Source organism: Coturnix japonica, chromosome 1, assembly GCF_001577835.2.
Source record: "Coturnix japonica isolate 7356 chromosome 1, Coturnix japonica 2.1, whole genome shotgun sequence".
Taxonomy (NCBI): Eukaryota; Metazoa; Chordata; class Aves; order Galliformes; family Phasianidae; genus Coturnix; species Coturnix japonica.
In genome coordinates, this window is record NC_029516.1 from 156,348,934 (window position 1) to 156,365,551 (window position 16,618).

Sequence of the window (16,618 nt, forward strand, 5' to 3'; positions counted from 1 at the left end):
TTTAAAGGAAGGAGGGCAAAGTGAATTCATTGAAGGAAATGAGAAAGAGGTGATATTCATTGCTCGTTAACAACTGTGCATCGTCTACAAAGTATTTCATTGCCAGCTACGCTTTCCTCACTGTTAAGACTTTATTTTGAATACTCGCAGCACATCGCTATGCACATCTTAATAAAGAAAAACAAGAAGCGGCAGTTTCCCAAATACGTTTTGTTTCTTCTAATCTTGGTCCCATCCCTCCAGATGTTGTTTTCTGGGAATAACAGCACTTCTCTCACTTCACGGTGTACATTTCCTGCAGCATCTCATAATTACAGTCACTGAGCCAAACTGTACTGTGTTTGCTGCTGATTCTTCAAAAAAGCTTTGCCAGCGATTATATTTGCAGATTATTTTTAGTTTCAGTATGCAGAATATTTAATCTTTGGGTTGAAAGCTGAGGCACACAAGGGTCACCGAGTCCAAACTCCTGCGGTTCGCACTGAAAACACGCTCGATGCCTTTTGTAAACACACCGCAGATGGAGATAAGGTTCTGTGCCCTCAGAGAAGGAAGGCTGCTGTGGAAACTCTCTAAACTTTCTTTCAATTCCTAAGCTGAGTTCACTCAAAGCCAGCTGACACTCTTTCTTGAAGGTGTGTAATCAGAAATGTTTGGAGTACACAGGAGGGACCTCAACAGCTACCAAAGAGATCTGATCAGCCTTCCCCACATCCTAAACATCACCTCCTTTCTCTCACTTTGGGCCCACAGTTTCTTTTTCTAAGAGCCCTGTCTGTTCCCCCTGTCCTGGCAATGCCAGTGGTGTGCCACCACATTTTAACCAGCACACTCCAAGCTTTCACAGAATCATAGAATTTCCCAGGTTGGAAAAGACCTTGAAGATCATCAAGTCCGACCGCAGCCTAACTATAGTACCCTAACTCTAACAACCCTCTGCTAAATCATATCCCTGAGCACCACATCCATTTCACCATGAACATTAAACTTAATGGCAAATACAGTCGGTCCCAAGAGCTGATGACTTCCCACCATCCCACTGATTCAGTTTTCAGCAGACAGCACCAGTCAGGTTTGGAAGCCCTCATTCCATCTTGCAAATGCTGTACCAATACCCGTGTTCGAGGATTTAGATAAGAACCCTTGTAGTGCTGCATCAAATGCTTATCTAAAAACCACCGATAGGTTAATTTTATCACATCGTTTTGCTGAAAATAAAGATATGAGTTTAATTTGCAAATGTTGCTCTTTCCTAAATCCATGTTGCATTTCATCCAATTTTCAGTCAAATATGCCACCTTAATTATAATCTCTCACCACGTTTTGTTATAAAGCTTTAAGTGTGGCTGGAGTCGAGCAGCCCTTCTGCTGGTACGGATCATTTTCCCTCACAAATCCTGTAGTTTCTCTCTTTTCTGTCTCTTGACAGATTCTCCATGAAAAGGTACTGACCAGCAACTTCACATGCTCGCCCCTTTATTATTACTAGTTATGCTGTTCTCTTATAATGTGAATTAAAGATTTTGAGTTGTTTTTACCTCATAATTGATACATCTGTTGGTGTTAAGCCTCCTATTTTTGTTTCCCTAGTTAAGGCCTGGCTCCTATTGAACCTAAAGGCAAGGCATTCACTTTGTCAGCAGTCATATCTTATTTCTCTCTTTCTCTCATCCTCACTGAATACAGTTTGCCTTTTCAAACTGCAGGCCTGTCCTGAATCATCTCGTAAGCACATGGTTTAATTATAATCCTGTCCTTCATCCTTCTTGGTCTTCACCAGTCAGTGAATCTAATCAGTACAATCTCTTCTTGGATTTACAGCTGTTTGGGGTAGAAGTACCTGGGCTGTTCCATCCAAGGATAACAGGGTTTGACTGCTGAAAGTGGAATTTGTGTCTGGGATGTCAGGGCATCACCCAACACCTGTCTGCATTTGCTCCATTAACATTAAACAGGACAACTAGGTTCAGCCTTCTATTTTGGAGTGGCAGCACTCCTCCCTAGCACCTTTTCACCACCTTTCTTGGAATTGAATTCACATATAAAAATCTCCTTTTAACATCCTATCACAGCACTGACATACAGCACAGAATCTCACTGCTTTCACTGTACAGGATTCTTTCTGAGTAACACTTTGTCTTTCTGTGTATTTCCACTCACAACACACTGTTGTACTGAAACAGTTAAAAAGTCTGTGGATTTCAAGAAGTATATTTAAGAAAAATGCCACCATTCTTACACTGTACATTTCTCTGGCCTTGCCTGTAAGAGTTCATACAACTCACATCTTTTCACATAAAGCCTCCTGATCTCACAATAGTTGTAACCAGAGGTCCAGACTAAATAACTGCTTTTGGTTCACCAAGCAATGCTTACAACTCATCAGTCTGATGAGCTACAGGAGGAGAAACTGCCCCCCAAGTGCCCCCAGATAAAACCATGGCTGGAAACCATTTTGGAAACACTTCAAACCAGGTAGAACACAGAGATGGCAGAAACAGCAGCTCAGAACTCGTTCCAGGAAGACTGACAAGACTCAGAAGTTTTGAAGTTATACAGCTTCTGCTTTAATTCTTGTTGGCTTTATGATATTCAGAGTTTAATTATGTATTTCATATCTGAAAGATAGACTGGCATAAGCACTCAAAGTCTGTCAGCATAATAAGCTCTCTGATGATGGATATCACAGCGCTAGGTATTTACAAATACAAGGAGTTGATTTATGATATTGCTACATGGGAGTTTATGATATGTTAATGACAATGTAACTGTTTTTGCACCTAAAAAGCAAATCAAAGATCCAAAATGTAGGAGTCTTTATAGGTCTGCCATGATGAAGCACCTGCTGGTTACCATGACATCAGAAACTGTGTTTCAATTCAAAACATTTGCAGGTAACTCAAACTGCACTTGTGAGATGCTGTCACCTCCTGCTCTCCTGCCTTCCAAGACCAGAGGTAGCACATATCCAGGAGCTGCAGGTACCTGGATTGCCTCCTTCTGTGGCTGAACAATGCAAGTGCTCTTTCCAGGCTTCAGCTTTGGAGAAAACAAGCTGGGAGAAGTCGTTTTCCACCACAGTCAGGTGTATTTGTGTGACCAGAGCACCACATGAACAGTGACCTTTGTTGCAAAACATCTGAGAAATGATAGACCTCCATGACTTTTACTCAAACAATGACAAATACCAACAGAAATGCATTGAGCTGGAGGTGCTCACAACCTCTCTCTTCAGGCATGCAATGTAGACGCCCCTGCTGGGAAGTGAGTTCCTTCAGCATGATTCAAGAATTCCCAAGAGTTCAGGTACAGAGTGCAATTACTTTCCAAAACAGCCTGTTCCTCTTTGCTGTCTGTAGATGCGAATCTACTTTGGTAATTCAGGCACTTTATTTAGATGCTCAATATTCGGTGGCATAGGTACCCATTTTGTGCACATTTCTTATTGACTACTATTTATAACAGTAACACAGGCAGTTCAGTCCTCTTTGTTCTGAGTAATGCTTGCAAGAATCCCTAAAAAAGCATATGAAAATAATGATTATAGCACAGCGCTTGCACAATTGTTCAGAGCTCCTTTTGGTTTGCTATGAAAAGACTTGATGGGTTTTGGCAGTCTGAACAATCTGAGGCTAAATGCAAAGAGGAGCTAAAGCCTCAAAGGAGTGACAGTAACAACGTATAAACTGGGCTTAGATTTTGTACCTATGCTCTTTCCTAGAACTCACAGACTCATTTTCTTCTAGTAGCACAAATCACTAAGTAGAACACTGTGTTCCTTATTTGCTGCTAACAGAATTAGTCTGGAGTTATATAGCAGGTGATTATGTATTTCATCTCTAAGGACACTGGTTCAAATCCCATCGATAAAACACAGTGACTGTATGTGTAAGTGCACAGAGACCTGTAAACAGCACAAAGCGAGCGGAGCTGGTCTCTTCTCGCTGGTGATAGGCGACAGGATGAGGGGAAATGGCCTCAAGTTGCACCAGGGAAAGTTTAGGTTGGATATTGGGAAACACTTCTTTACAGAAAGGGTTGTTAAGCACTGGAATAGGCTGCCCAGGAGGTGGTTGAGTCACCATCCCTGGATGTGTTTAAAACCCGTTTGGATGTGGTGCTCAGGGACATGATTTAGCAGAGGGCTGTTAGTTAGGGTAGTGTGGTTGGGTTGTGGTTGGACTCAATAATCTTGAAGGTCTTTTCCAACCTGAGCAATTCTATGATTCTACGACCCTATGATTCAGTCCACAGTTCCACCAAAGCCTCGCCTACACTGCAATTCTGCAAGATATGGAGCACTTCAGTCCTAATCAAGCAATAGACACCTTTTTGCTTGCTGATTTACATCTATGCATCTGATTTCCACAATAACAACTCAGGTTTACATAGGTGGAGCTTGTATAATAGTTGGGTTGGCTGGAGGTTTTTCCCAGAGCAATTAGGAAGGGTGGCTGCACATCAGTGTCTCTGTGGCTTTGATATGGTCAAGTTCTTTCTGGCAAAACATCTCAGGCATACAGAGAATGGTTCCCAGACAAATGTGACTGCCCAGCAGAGCACACAAAGCAGATCAGTCCAGAAAGGATCTATTATGTTATCATATCCTGGGATATGCTGCACTGCAGTCATTATTTCACATTCCCTTCTTTAACAAACAGCTTGGAACCTCTTCAGAAAAGAGTGTGGTGGCATTCAGATGGACACTGGTCTTGGTGAGATAACATTTGGGTATCTAATTATAGGTATCTAGTGCCATTTTAGCTACCCTAAAGTATGTGCACTATTCACTGACATAGGCAGCTAGGACACAAGACCTACGTTAGGTCCTCGGCTTTCTGAAACTGCAATTGGAGGGTCTCTGCTAGAAACACATGTTTAAGTACCTGATTTGCTTCCACTGATTTCAGGAGGAGGGGGGAAAAAAAGCAGCACAAGGACAGCAGCATGTCTTTGTAGTATTTGTGAAGTGATAAGCCCACGTGCCAGCAAATAATAAGAAAAGAGTATTTTTACATTGAATCAGAAAATGACCATGGTATGCAGATGTACTTAGGTAAGTTTTTCTCTTCATCTTGGCTTTCACTGAATTTATGAACTTTATTCCTACGTTAAAATATTTAGAAGACTTTCTTTTCTGTTTTCCTCACTATAACTTATATAACACAATACAATTCATGCTGAACATTAAGAAAGCAGTTTGTACACATACTTTGCTAATGTCCTCTGTTAAAATGAAAATGAAAATCATTATCCACATCAATTGAACTCTAAAGGTCCACAATATCAAAATTTAATGTAAAATAAACATCTGAGGGTTGACATAAGAAGCACAGATTGATTAGAAAGCACAGCAGAAAATAACATCTCACTAGCAAACCTGATTTAACACAACAAGCTGTAAGTGAACCGATTGAAATCCTCCTCACTTTTATGTACCAATAGTTTTTTGCCGCACCATTTTGTTTTGCCTTCGGTTTGCAACTGACTGTTAAGATATTGCCACCTAGTGATGGAAAGCAAAACAAGCAGCAGCAGATCGGTAAATAACAGTGCATGGGGAATACAGATTTACATTGCAAACTGCGTCGAAACTGAAGATAAAAGCATGTCTGTATTTCTGGGAAAAGGTTCTCAGGCAGTTTGCATAAAATCACAGATAACTGTGCAGCGTGATCTGGTGGGCGGCAAGTCTGATCATGGCAGGTGGTTGGAACTAAATGGGCTTTAAGGTCCCCTCGAACCCAAGACATTCCATGATTGTATGCAGTTCCCTCATACACCCAGCCATCCTTACACACCCCAGCAACACCCCATTCTGTCAGTCAGTTTGAAATCTGCACCATTATGGCCTTATGTGGTACAGATGCAAGAAATCCTGCTGCAAAGGTCAGAATGCAGCCCGCACCTCTCAGCAAAGGATGGATCAGTGGGCAAGAAGCACAGTCTGAGCAGCACTCTCTTCCTATTATTCACCTTCCAGTTTACATCCAGGCACAATTTCTGAACAAGCTGGTTGCTGTCGTGAGAATTCTCTAAACAAATGCCCTTCTCAGCACCGTTGCATATCCTTATCTGTATTTTACATAAAATTACACAACATAATCCCCAAATGTCCCAGCCTGACACAGCTTTGCTGAATTTCTTGAAAACAGGAAATTTCCAAACCACTGACAGAGCCTCTAATTTGGTGCCCCTGTTTTCAGAGGTGAGATGAGTGATGGAACCATCCCCAAGCCACTCAAAGCATAATTTCCATTGGGTAATTTCTGCCTAAAAGATTTGCACTGGGTCACCCAGAGTGGCAGCTGTCACTCTTTTCCTCTCAATATGGAATCTGAATACACAGTGCGTAGACCCGGCTCCAAAATACTCACACCAAGGGTCGCACTCAGGACTTCCCCCACATATCTTCTAGGATGTGGATACACCACCAGCACAGCAAGCCCTGTGAGAGGGCAGATAAGTACAGCCAGGAAGGGGAAGGGTTGGAACTCATTGATCACCAGATACTGTTATTGTTGTGGAGTCTCCAGGGATGGATAACAATGACTGCATGCCATTATTGCTGAGATCATAAGACTTCTCAGCTTCTCCTCTTTTTTCCCTGTCCTAGTGCTGCCCACATTCCCTTAGGTTTAGACCCAGATGCCTCCTCCCATCCCAGGGCCCTGGTCTTGGACACCCCAGTCTGTCCCCTTGCTCCCCACAGAGGCAGGAGGCAGCAGCTGGGATCCAAAAGCATCCCACAACCAAGGCAGCCCTGGTCCAAATGAAACCACATCACCCTTCTGTTTTCTTGCTTTTTTCTCTTTGCAGAAGGAAATGTCCAAGCCTCTTTTTCTGCAAGCTCTAAATGCAGGTATAACAGGGATGGTGTTTCCACTGATTACCTAATTAGAAGCAGGAATTTTCAGGGTGGCAGTTCCCATTTGCTCTCAAAGACCAGTCTGCTGTTCAGCCAGTTCTACTATTGAGATAATTTAGGCACTACTTGCAATGTGACTTTTAACACAAACATTTTCCTGAACCACAAATACATTTACAGATACTTCTTTCTCTTTCTTCCACCACGGTGGTTCCTGAAGCTCTCTCTGACTCAACACGAGATGCTGCTGCGATAAGCAACTTGCTTACCTGTTCTTTTTTTAAACTTTCCTTTCCGTTCTCTAGTTTTGTAGTTAATTATTAACACTTCTTCCTTTCTGACTGACCTAATTGGACACTCACACCTCTATGTTTTCCTTACTGTGTATAAGGATACCCTCCTCCTTACGTCCCCTGGCTCCACAAGCAACGCCAACCTTAGAAACTGATTTCTTACCTGTGAAATGAGAATAAACATTTTGGAAGAGCTTCAGCCTGTTTCCATCTCTTACAGATCACAGACAGGGATCGGAGCATGCTGGGTTTGCTACCTCTTTCCCTCTGCTATCAGGTGTCAGCCTGTCAGAGGGCAGGGCCTGGGGCAGCACCAATGTTCCCTGCAGCACAAACCCCTCCACACTTCCCCGCAAGTGTTTTATGCATAAAACATTCACTGTGAATTAACCCCAGAAATGCTCTGTCTCACAGCACTGGCAAAGGAATTGGCAGTTGAGAGAGGGAAACTGAGCTCACCCCAGGATTAGCTGGCCTTATTTCTCTCACGTGTATTCACACACACAGTCACAAACCATGTAGCACTTCTTCTGGGGAGGAATCAGCCTGGCACATCCTTGGCTCATTCTACTCAGAAATGCCAATAAAGATTTCAGGTTTAGGTTCAGGTGGCTCAGCTGAGCATTGCCTCTAGTCACATAAAGGATCCAACTACTCAGCTAGGAAATGTCTTTCACTTTTTCAATTTCTTTTTTTTTTTTGTTTCATGGTAGGGTGAAATAACGCTTAAAAATATCAGGATTACCCAAGAAAGCCATGCCAAATGGTTAACCAAGTAACTACTTTTCTTCTCCTATCTGCAGTTTATAAATATGGTGAACATGGGAACATAAGCTTCTTGGCTCACCTGATACCTTTGGTAGTTAGGTGTCCAACACCACACCCTTTAGAGAATACTTCTGTCCATCCAAAGGAAACACAGCCAGCTACCAGCAAAAACCTTCATAATTCCAAGACTGCTTCTTTTACAGCCACTTTATAAACAACAACAGCAAGGCACTGTCAGGAGAAACGGGGCCAAACAGTTACCCAGGGAATTTTCTGTGCCTTGTGGCTGTTATCCTCTCCAGCTCCTGCTCATTACGAGCAGCTGACCCTGAGGATACAGCTTCTGCCATCACTCTCTCCTGTCACCATTCACAATTATTATTACTGTTACTATTAGAAGCGATGCCAAGAAAGCTCCTCATTTCCAAACAGTTGTTGAAGGGAAAGTTTTGAAATTCCTGTGTATGCAAATCTCCTGCCCAAACAGCAGTGAGGCAGAATGCACAAGGGTTGTTACATAGTGCTTACACAACCACAGCCTTTGATGCAGGCTAGAGAGAGCTCAACTTCTGGTTAAAACAACACCTCTCCAGCCTTACATAAGAACACTTGCTCTGACTTGCAAAATCTTTCCTGTATGTTTTTAATGTACTGGGAAGAAAACTTTCTTTGCTATAAGCTTTGTTTCACCTTTCAAAATAACCTGTGGGTATCTTGGCTGAGTTTTTATTCCCCTCAGCACAATAAGCTCTAGCAGATTAGCACTTGTCCAAGGAATTATCTCTTGCTGTGGTGAAGGTTTTGCAACCACAACTCTTCCATCTGAATCTGGGCAATGGATTTACAGAATTGCAGCGTCCTTTGACTCACTGTGGTATCTCCACAGAGGTGAGATCAGATACACATGCAGCCTTTATAACTGGATCTTTTTTGTCCTTCTCAGACTGTTCCTTCTTACTAACCTAGAAAACAATGTCTTGGTTCTCAGTGAGCTACAGGTTACGACACAGCTCTGACAGAAAAAAAGCAAATGACGTTCTATCTATTTAAGAAAGTAATGTCACTCAGAATTTCTCTCTTGTTAGATCTGAATGGAAACTGCAATTCCATGAATAAATGAACAACACAAAACTTAAAATCTGCTATTTATTAGCTAAAAGACAAACAAACAATGAAACAAAACCCAAAAACCATTATCTGTGTCTTAGTACCCAAGGAAGAAAGCACAGAAAGATGTAACACTTAAAACAGGAAGATTTCCTTGCAAAGGCAGTGGTAATTATAGCTACTTTAACTACACTTAAAATGATTAATGATATTGAGTCACTGCAGGCTCGATTTTCACAGGTATTCAGCTCCTGAAATTTCTAACAGATGCTTTGTGGATTATTAAGTGCCTGTTCTGGTTAAGGATCAAACTTCTAATGCTTCTTTGTCCATTGTATCATTAAAGGCAATGAAAATAAAAACAACATGTTATTAAAATAAGAATTCATCCTCTCCCATGCTTTTTTTTTTTTTTTTTTTTTTTTTTTTTTTTTTTTTTTTTGGTGGATTGGAAGAGAATATGGGTTCCTTCCTTTTCATCTCTGGATTTGCTTCTCAGCTGTGAAATGAAACTCAAATGAAACTCAAGATAAACAGCATATAACTGAAAACTATCCACTAACACAAAACATTTATGAAAGCATATGAATACAATGTGCAGATCTGGAGAAAAAGTTAGATTTTATACCAGTCTAAGTTTAAAAGAGGATGTCAATCCTAAAAAGCCCACGGTGATCCATCCGCCCTTAAGCCTTGCATGGGGGTGCAGGGGCACAGAGCCCTGGGCCATGTTCATGGGGGAGGAATGTGAGCTCCCATGGAGCAGTGTCACTTGGTATACTCGTATACATGGTATCTGCTGTCTCATACAGGTCGTCGGCACAGGGACATGGCCTGAACCCTTCCACAAATCGAGGGAGGTCATCGCTAGCTCCTGATTAATTCAGTCCTACTGAACAATGTTCTTCCACCTTGCTGGTTAATCTACTGTGCTACTCCGGCAGCTCCAGGAACAGACACTTTCCAGATCTTAATTGCAAGCAACACTAAGCAACGAGCTTAAAGGTTTATAAAGCCATGGTGGACTGTGATAATCAGTCTGATCTCCTGCATAGGTCAGGCCAGAGATTTTATTTACTTATAGTCCACTTTCAGTAAGTTCAGTTGCCAGACAAAACAGAAACATCCTTGCAGTAGTTCAGAGCTATTCTTGGTACACTGGATCCAAATAAAACCCCTTCCAAATGTTAAAATAAACTAAAGTTGACTCCATAAATAGTTATGAGATGCAAACATAATTTCTCACATATACATGTGTTTGCAATAGTGTCTAATAATTCTCAATAGCACACAATTGCATCAAAATATTTACACTAAGATATTAGTTTATGTGGACAGCAGGCTGTACGCTGATATGGAAAAGCAACTGCTACAAACCCCTATTTGTTCCTGTGAGGTTCTGTCTGCAGATCAGAATATTAAGCTGATAGAGTCACTAAGCACTCCACGTTGCTTAGTCCATACCCAACAAAAACAAAAAGAGTTTGAAAATGGCATAAAGGGGAAAAAATAAACAAGTTTTCTTCACCAAATACATACAGGCTCTTGAAACAGAAACCACTCTTTACAGTTCTGGGGTATGGGAATATAAAAGTTTACATACTTCTAGTGAATCTTTTTACTGTGACATAAAAACTGGTGACAAAATAGCACCCCCTAGACTTGCTCGGCTAGCAGGCAGAATCTAGCTAAAATGCAGAAGAGGGAGGTCAGCTCTGGAGAATAGAGGAGCACACCTAACCCAAAGAGCTGCTGCAATCAGTCCTGCTGTATAGCTGTTCCCATGGACACACAGGAGGCAATTTGTATTCAAAGTGAATCTGAACTAATAGAAGATGATAATGACCTTTGGGGAAAAAGAAAAGAAAAAAAAAGAACCATGAATTAAATATCTCAGATATGTCTCAGCTATCAGTATGTATGTATATACATATTTTTCCCTTTTCATGTGTTCCTCTGGGGATATGGGAAGGAACTTTCACGCAGCATTCTTTTCCTTTCAAGTTCATCTTAAAACAAATACTGAATGATCTAGTGGTTGTTACAAGAAGTGTTCATGTCATACATCAGATGAATACAACGTGTGTTCAGCACTTAACTGATGCACAGAAACAGCACTGAGCATGTTAAAGAATATTACATAATATGAACTTAAGACATTTAAATGAACATTACTATCATTCATATTGTCAAAAGGCACAACTGATTTTAATCCCTTTTCACAACACATTGCATGAAATCTTATTTTGTTCTTCACAAAGCAATGAAAGGCTTCAAACATACAAAATCCTCAGCTCCTTGAAAAATAACTCTGGACCACATCAGAGAAACCCTTGACACCTGGGATACCTGCACAGCCAGGACAGAGGAGGGAAATAAGGATGTTAGTTAAGGCAGCTCAGAGCTCACAGTCCGTATCTTCTGCAAGTGAGGCACCTCATCATGTCACGCTGCTTGATAAGAGCTGCATGATATGATCCACAGGATTGATGGAATCCCAAAAATAACCATTTGTGTATGAAGAAGCACCTTACATTCACGGCATTCGAATTCTGTGTTAGTAAACATGACGTTTTAGTATTTAAATGAAGCAATAATGCTTCATTAAAACAAAATGAAATAAGCACTTACAAACACTACAGCTAATAATTATTTTTAAAAGATTGCAATAACTTATGTCTGAGAAACACACAAACCCATGCTTTATTATTTTGAGATTTCAGATCCTGTCATGCTTTTTGAGAGCTTCCATCAGTGTGCAGGCCAGCAACATGGTAAAAGAGTGGAAGCCGCTAACATTTTCCCTTTCTCTTCCTTTATCTTTGTGTCTTGATTTGTCTCTTGCTTGGCCATAAGGACAAAGCTAAAGGTTGACTGCAGAGGTAGAATTTATTTGACTAAAAGCAGAATTTTTCAGAATAACTACCCCAAATTCAGTTACTCAGCTTTGATATCTTGTAGTCAGTATTTGGAAATAAGGGCTGATCATCCCATTTAATGCTGGGATCTACAACAGATCATATGAATTGAGCTCAAATATGACCCATTTCTCTTCAATGACCATAAAGTGAGCTTGAAGTGACTAGCTTAGGCATGGTCATCTATCCAGTAGTTTTGAAAGATGTGTTTCATCCTCATCATACAGGTCAGAAAGCACTCCTAGTAAAAACCCTACGAACAGCACTGCTGGTTTCTCATCAGTTTGCTCTTCTGTTGTGGCCAACAAGCTGTAAGAAGTAAAACCTGGGAGAGCAGAAAACCATTTTTTACTGGCCTCAGCTGGAAGCCCGACCTAATGTTCTCAGTTCCAGTATATTTAATGTTGTGAAACAGTGATTTCATGTTTAGTGATTTAGTGACCTATACCTAAAACTGGGATTATTGCAAAATTAATAAAATATAAATAATGACAAAACTTCTCTTTTTCTCCAAGATGACAAATCTAATGAAGGAAATGCACCTACTCCCATTGCAAGTATCTGGAACTGATGAAAACAAAGGAGATGGAAAAAGTGCCTACCCCTCCTGCAACAACAGCCATGGGCTACAGGTAGCACACAGTGAAGTTCGATGAGGATCTGTAGGATTGCTTTGATGCCTTTATAATTTATCTTTCACAAAAAGCAAAAAGAAATAATATTTTTATGATGACATCAAGTAGGGAAGACTCAACAAAAAGAAAAATCAGGAAACTCCACAACTATAATAGTTCTGGATGTGCAAGACAACCAGTACAATTCTCAGTAACATAGAGTGGGTTATGAGCCAAAGTACTTGTAGAAGTAATAAGATTAAACTGTGCTAAGGTCATATCAACTTGATTTTTCCTTTTTTTTTGAGCTTCCTGAAATGCCTATTAAGCAGTACTAGCCTCAGCACTGACCTCTGGGGCACACTGCTAGTGACTGACCTCCAGCTCCAACAACAGCCCTTTCAACCCAGCAGCAGTTTTCAACCCACCTCAATGCCATTTTATCCAATTTGTACTTCTTCATTTATATATGAAACTGTTACAGAAAATACTGTCAAAAGCATTTCTAAAGTGAAGGAAAACAATATGGCCTCCACTCCCATCATTCAAGCCAGCTGTCTCACTGCAGAAGGTTGCTGAGTTCAAAGTATCAAAAACTGCCTCTGCGCAGCCTGCTCCTCACCACGTTCTCTGTAAAGAACTTTTCCCTGGCATACAATCTAAAACTTCCTGCTTTGAGCTTAAAACCATTCCTGCCTGTCCCATCACTGTCTACCTTCGCAAAAAGTTGTTTGTCTTCCTGTTTATAGTCCCCTTTTAAATACTGAAAGGCTGCAATGAGGCCTCCTTGCAGCCACCTCTTCTCCAGGCTGAACAAGCCCAGCTCCCTCAGCCTGTCTTTCTAGAGGAGGTGCTCCAGCCCTCTGATCACCTTCATGGCCCTCCTCTGGACCCTCTCCAACAGCTCCATATCTTTCCTGTGCTGGGGACCCCAGACCTGGACACAGCAATCCAGATGGGTCTTCACAAGGTTAAAGACAATCACTTCCCTGTCCCTGCTGGCTGCCCCTCTTCTGACAGAAGCCATAATTTCACTGGCTTTCCTTCTGAGCTGCAAGCACGCACTGCTGACTCATGTTCAGCTTTTCATTCACTAGAACCTCAGGTCTTCTATGCAGAGTGAAGCTGGTCAAGCATGATTATTTCTTCATATAAGCAAGCCGACTGCTCCCAGTCTTCTATTTCTATGTTTGGAAATTGGTTTCTTTGCTCCATCATCTCAGTTGAAGAGGGTGACTAGCTTGTAGTTTCCTGAATCCTCTTTCTTGCTCACCTTGATGCCATGAGTCACCTCTGCTTTCTTCCAGTCCCCAGTAACCTCTCCCATTGCACAAGAGCTTTCAAAGACCAGTACAACTGGCCAACAGTGATGGTGTCCAGCTTCCTCAGCACTTCTGGTTGCTTCCTGTCAGGTCCCATCAACTCATGTGTGTCAAGTTTGTTTACAACATTACCTAACTCGTAACCCTTCTATCAAGAGGTAAATCTACCTTGCTGCAGGCTTTGGGACTGGGATTCCTGAAGGCTAGTCTTATCTGCAACAACTGAGGCAAAGAAGGCATTGAGTACTTTTGTCTATTCCATCTCTATTGCAACAATTCTTCCTGCTGTTGAGTGAAGATTACACACTCAGTCAGACCTCTTCCAGGGCAGGCTTTCAAGTGGGAAGAATCGAAATTATGCAGACCTCTTTATCAAGTATAAATTAAGATTCTGGGGAAGAATTAAATTTTCTTAACCCTGAAAGCCCATGTAAAAGGCAAATTGAGAAACTACTCTCAGTTAAGAGTCAGATAACATTTAGTATGACAAATCTGAACTCGAATAGCACATTATCAGCCTCTATAAAAAGAACTGTTCTTTTTAGAGATCCAGAATGGATTCAGAATTGGATATACAGTGACATTTGCAAGTATAATTTTTTCATCCTCAACCATTAGGCAGAAAATTTTAATTTATTTCAGACCCAATAGCTGAATGTTGTAAATTTCATTTGTGTTCTGGTATTCTGCTCTTCTTTTATTACCCTTCTCCTACACTTGGATCTATGTGTTAACAGTGAAACCTCTTCTGCAGATAAGAGTTTTTAATTTGTTGCAGGGCTACAGCATCTACTGGAAGGATAACATTCAAATAATATTCTATACCGGAATCAATAATTGTCTATGTAAGTCTAAACAAGTTCTCTTGGAAGCACTCAAAGGTGACCAATTGAACAAACTGGTACTGAGTTTTAATGACTTTTATAGTCAATAACATTATGTCACTCTGACCAGACTGATGATGCAGTTATGCCAGACCATGAAGGATACACTTGCCACTATTAATACCTGTGGTTGTTCTCTGGCCACAAGGACAGACTGTATGAAAAAGCCTACATGCAAACAAGAAAACATATTTTAAGAAATAGTATCAATATCCAATTCTCGATTCCCTGACTAATGATGAATTCTGAAATGTGCCTAAGAATTGTCAGGGGAGACTGAAGGTTGGTCCAGACAGAATGGTGATGAAATGGAGCAGCTTTGCTAGTGAGATATTTCCCTGGCTTGAATATGAGGAATGGGAGAGAAGAAACAGGCTGGACTGACTAGTTTATAGAGATTCTAAACTAAGTAAAAAATATGGGACAACTGAGGTTACCGTAAGGAAAATGGCACTTGTTGCCCTGCCCTCCTCTTACCAGTAGGAGGACTAAACATAATCATTAAAAATTGTTTTACCAGTTCATCATTTACATTACAAGTTACCCCCAGAGGAAGTTTATGTTAGGAAAAGTAGGTAATTTACAGGAAAGGGAGTACAGGGATACATAGTAAAGTATTCTGCAACTCCAGCTTATTATCATTATGGACAGCAAAATTTCAGCAGCAGGAATTCTAAAGACACAGATCAAAATCCCACAGAAAGTCACAGCAGTACACTCGGTGCTAAAACAAACAAACAAAACAAAAATCCTCATACAGCCAGAGCCTTGGAAAAGCAGCCACAAGGTTATATCACATTATCTATCACATATCACATACTATCTATAGAAACTGTTCAGTGGAAACAGTAATGGCTTCCCATATTGGACAGGGAAGATTTTTACTTTAAGATATATGTATTTTTTAAGTGCAACTTAAGTAAATGATAAAAAGCATGAACAGCTCTTTGTTGGGGATCTTCATTATCATAGGATCATAAAAGCATAGAACCGCTCAGGTTGGAAAAGACCTTCAAGATCATCAAGTCCAACTACAGCCCAACCATAGTACCCTAACCAACAAACCTCCACTAAATCATGTCCCTGAGCACCACATCCAAATGGTTTTTAAACATATCCAGGGATGGTGACTCAACCACCTCCCTGGGCAGCCTATTCCAGTGCTTAACAGCCCTTTCTGTAAAGAAGTGTTTCCCGATATCCAACCTAAACTTACCCTGGTGCAACTTGAGGCCATTTCCCCTTGTCCAGTCAGATGCAGTAGTGCATCCACTTCTAACTTCATTACAGCATTGTGCTGAAGTTAGGTATTACTGTATCCCAGGCAAAAAGAATTCAAATTGATTTCACCCTGTCAAGTGCCGTGCAACTTCAACATCCCAGAGAACCCAAACAGCTCAAAATAACATGAATAAACCAAGAATCATGGAACTACTCTCTAATCCCCAAAATCCAAGTGTAACAAAGAATGTCTTGAGCTCCTAAGTGAAGTTCCTCATTAAAGATCCAATTTCCAATTTCATAGAGTTCTCATTCCAAATTAAAATCTCCTGATTCCTAGAAAGGAAGACATTTAACATGGGGGATAAGAGATTAAAAGGAATATTTAAATATTAGTGCCAACAAGCCCTCATGCAATTACTGCACATGAAATGTAGTTAGGGCTATTGCCATTCCACGAATAGAGTGACTGTGCTCTTGTATGTTCTCATATTAGCTTTCTATTTTAAATTCCAGTATGTTTTATATTAACACACTCTGTTGGAGATGTAACCTGTGTGAGTATTAATTCACCACTCCTTCAAAATTATATATCCATATAAAAGGAGGAACCTGATATGTTT

At 40.8% G+C, this 16,618-nt stretch overlaps 1 protein-coding gene across 1 annotated transcript in view; it reads right to left on the bottom strand.

The window, feature by feature from the left end:
• The window catches only part of FRY (FRY microtubule binding protein), a 164,521-nt gene that overhangs the window by 146,176 nt on the left and 1,727 nt on the right, over positions 1-16,618 (bottom strand). The window lies entirely within an intron of this gene.